We start from the raw sequence: 4294 nt of genomic DNA on the forward strand, positions 1-4294 counted from the left end.
TGTTTCGTGTAGATTTTTCTTGTTGCTGTTATACTAGAGTGAAAAATCCCCTATTCACAAGTGTTGAATAAACAATATTCATAATGGCACGCTGATAACAAGGTTAGTTATTATTGGGTCAAAGTACATTGAATATTAGTATATTAATACAAGTCAATAATTCCAGATGTCATGCAGAGTCCGAAAAGCAAATCGTCTACATTCTAAACAGCTTTGCTGACATTTTCAGCACTTAAACCCTTGCAAATATTTTTTACTTTTGTCTCCAGAATTAGAGAAGTTTAACATTCCTGTCCCGTCAGACGCAGAAACACTCGTGGAAACACCTGTATCCCTCCCGAATCCTCCTTGCGGCACACCAGGTAATCATATGTACAACCTTATATTCCTCTCACAAGCTTTATGAGACAACCACAACTTTCCTCTATCACAAAAAAAGCGATTTGTCGCTATCAGCCATCCACTGCAGCAGGGAGTATCTAGGCTACGCACCATCCTTTACACAATGTGGTGGCAATATGGGCAATGAGGAAACACAATACATTTTCAGGGAATGTACCAGCTAATTCATCTAATCATCAATAGTTTAGCAAAACAGAATTCTTGAGGAAAAATGTTTTGCGTTTGTTAGTACAGATCAAATCGGAAGGGACCTCACAAGATATATGTCAAATAGTTGCCAAATAGGGTTTGATTGATCGCACCTTTAACAATACATAGTTTTCTTATTTTTTATCGGAATTTGCTCAAACTTTTACTTACCTGTTCCTGTAATGTTCTGCCTCTATACAAACCAACTCAATATCAGAGTGGACGTCTTCTTTATATTACTTATTTTCTAAATGTTCTATACATTCTTGTGGATTGTACACAGTAAAAACGCTGTTTAAAAAAGTGATGTTCACTTACAGTTGTACACTATCTTAAACAACAGTTGATCAAATTGTAAACAATGTTGCTCGAAACAGAAGTAATTTTGTTAAACATTCGTTGTTTAAAATTTAAAGACTGCTATATTTACTATACGAGAGCTTTTAGACAGTGTTGTTTACATATGACGTCATGTGTCTCGTGCCAGTAAAGTGCGTGTTGGCTAAAGGCTTTATTTCACATTGTTATGTTTAGAAACAGGTTCCTTGAAACTAACATGCAATTGAAATTGACATGCCACTTAGAAATGCAGTGCAGCTGTTAAGGCACAGCTCATTGTTATTCATATTAGATGCATACACACAATGCAAGTGTATGCAAGGGTCTTCTGTTGACTACACAGATTGATACATATGTAAAAGCACATGGACATTGAGTCTGGATTAAACTACCAAAGCAACCACACGTGTTTCTGCAGGCTCCATTTTGTTTGTCTCTATACTTACATTTATTTAGCTTAATAGTTATTACTTTCCAACCCACAACACAACACACATCATGGCCGACCAAGCTACCGACGCGCTTCTAAGTGACTGGGGATTCAATGGCTTAATTGAAATCACTTTTCTATTAACCAATTTGAAGTTTTTAACTTATAGCGTAAGTTCACAGTTAAAATTTTCGGTATCTGTACGCAAATGTCAGAATATAGGTAGACTTAAAATCGTCGCGTCATGCAGTGCGGCACTGATCGCGCACTCGGTTATAACGTGTGCTAAATTCCTTGCCATAGAGATTGCATGCATCCCTATATATGCAGGTTATACGTGCGTGCATGCGCGCTCATGCAAAATGGGCACTGTTTTGGCGCTAATTCATGAATTGCAGAATTACCCTAGTCTTCATATACCTATATAGAGACCCAGAAGTAGTGGTGCACTTATTCAGAGTATCAAACTCAAATTATACCCCTTTATACAACCCTTTTGTTGTAAACAACCCCCACTGAACAACAGCTCCTTTTTAAACAACTTTCTTTAAACAACCCAATTGGTTTAAACAACCCCCACTGAACAACAGCTCCATTTTAAACAACTTTCTTTAAACAACCCAGTTGGTGTAAACAACCCCCACTGAACAACAGCTCCTTTTTAAACAACTTTCTTTAAACAACCCAGTTGGTGTAAACAACCCCCACTGAACAACAGCTCCTTTTTAAACAACTTTCTTTAAACAACCCAGTTGGTGTAAACAACCCCCACTGAACAACAGCTCCTTTTTAAACAACTTTCTTTAAACAACCCAGTTGGTGTAAACAACCTCCACTGAACAACAGCTCCGTTTTAAACAACCGTCTTTAAACAACACCGGTTGTTTAAATTGTGATTTTAAACAAGTTGTTCAAAATGTTGATCAACTAAGTGTTTAAACTTTAAACAATTCGAGTTGCTTAACATTTTAAACAACTCTTAGATCAGGTCACCCGTTAATCAAGAGTTGTTTAAACTTTTAAACAACTTGTTCACAAAAATTTTAACTGTGTAGATGAGGGAGCAGAGGCCGTTGGTGGTTCTAAAACTGGTGCAAAGACGAAGATAGCATGTAAGGATCCAGCTTACAAGCCTGATGACGGTACTGACGAGAAAATGGAAACATGAACGTCCAACAATTTGCTATTTTTCATTTACTTTTTTGTATTACATAGTGTAGATAACTATGGGGTGGGGGTGAAGTACACTAATAAAACGGCCTACTGCGACAAGCCCACAGATTCAAATCATTACATTTAACTCGACAAACTTTTCAAGTAATTGTAAGATTATTAATTACCTTGAAGCTATTAATGGAAAAGCTATTCAAAATTAATGAAAATAAAATGAAAGAAATTATAGTCAAGGAGTGTTATGAGTATAATGGTACAGGGAAAGAATGTCAAACATCCAAATAACTTTGTTCAGCAGTATTCAAACTACAGAATGCTAAAAGGGAATGGGGCTGGTGCAAACCCTTATTTTAATGGGTTTTTTAATGGTCGTAGGCACCAAATTTGGTTAAAAAAATGTCAGTCTAGGGTACATCTCTACCCCACACTAAAAACTTTGGAGTCGGTGTACATTCTTTTTTCATTGCTAAACCAGTCTTTTCCTATGTAATTCAGACGTAGTTAACGTTATTTATGTGGTTTACAGTGTAGAAAGAAAACACAGACAGACATGTAGTCTTCTGTACAAATTAAATTTGAGGACTTATACAATTTGCCAACTTGCGTGGTGTCGTGGCATATTTTTAGTTTTACCTTGTTTTATTAGTACACATTGAAATTTACTTTCTAGATCTTCTCCACCTTATTCTTCTTTCTTCGTCTTCTTCTACCTCTTTTTCTTCATCTTCTTCTTCGTTTTCTTCTTTATCTTCTTCTACTTCTTTATCTTCTTCTTCTTCTTCTTCTTCTTCTTCTTCTTCTTTTTCTTCTTCTTCTTCTTCTTAATTATTTTCTTCTTGGTGTGTACATGTGTGTGTATATGTGTTAATGTGTGCGTGCGTATGGGTTCGTGAGTGCGCGTGCGTGCGTGCGTGTGTGCATGTGTGTGGGAGTTTTTCTCTTTAAGTGTGTGTGGGGATTAATGGGTATATTACAAATATACGGTAAAGAAATAAGCAAACTTTTTGTCAGAGCAAGGAGCACAGCACTTATCAGGAAACACCCTTCTCAACAGGACGAAAATCAGACGATATTTGTTATTTTTTTAGGAGGGGAGGGGGGGGGGGTGCCGGGTGTTGATAGGTTTTAGCTAACCGAAATAAATTGGGGCACTTGACATGCCTGATGTCTCTTCTTTGGAACTGGAGAAAAAAAGGGCAATGTAAGCCTTTTCAAATATTGTGCGTGTGTAAATATTGTGTGTAAGTAAGGATTATGATAATAATACCTATATATGATGAATGTGACCATGGTAACCTCATCGTGACATGAAACAGTTCTCCTATCTACGCCTTCTTCTGTGTGGATTCTGAATAAGCATTGCAACGAGGCGTGCTTACTGCCTACATCATCAGTCTCATGCAGTCTGCAGAATCTGGGCTTTAGTTTTAGTTGGTGGTGCAGTGTCTGTTTTCCGTATATTCATCGCTTCTGCAAATTATATTTGACCTAAAATAGCGTCCAATTTTTGGTAATGAAGATCATTGTTTCAATGTGACGATAAAATATGAAATATGTGGGACTGTATCCCCTACAAATTTATTCCGCGCCATTGCTCGTAAACTCATCACAACAAATGACATACCCCCTGCAACGCAGTGGAACATTCTAAGAAATGGAGAATTTACTATCTGCAAAATGCATCTCATGAATAATATAAGATGTAACTTATCCTATCATTAGGACTTTAATACATTTCTAGATCATAATTTGCTGCATTCT

At 36.8% G+C, this 4294-nt stretch overlaps 1 long non-coding RNA gene across 1 annotated transcript; it reads left to right on the forward strand.

Moving 5' to 3' along the window:
* The first annotated feature begins 266 nt into the window (after positions 1 to 266).
* LOC105439120 lies at positions 267 to 3126 on the forward strand. Its single transcript, XR_004062518.1, has 2 exons — positions 267 to 362; positions 2416 to 3126. It is a non-coding gene; the product is annotated as an uncharacterized LOC105439120 (long non-coding RNA).
* The last annotated feature ends 1168 nt before the right edge of the window (positions 3127 to 4294 follow it).

Source organism: Strongylocentrotus purpuratus, unplaced genomic scaffold, assembly GCF_000002235.5.
Source record: "Strongylocentrotus purpuratus isolate Spur 01 unplaced genomic scaffold, Spur_5.0 spur5_scaffold_9, whole genome shotgun sequence".
NCBI lineage: Eukaryota > Metazoa > Echinodermata > Echinoidea > Camarodonta > Strongylocentrotidae > Strongylocentrotus > Strongylocentrotus purpuratus.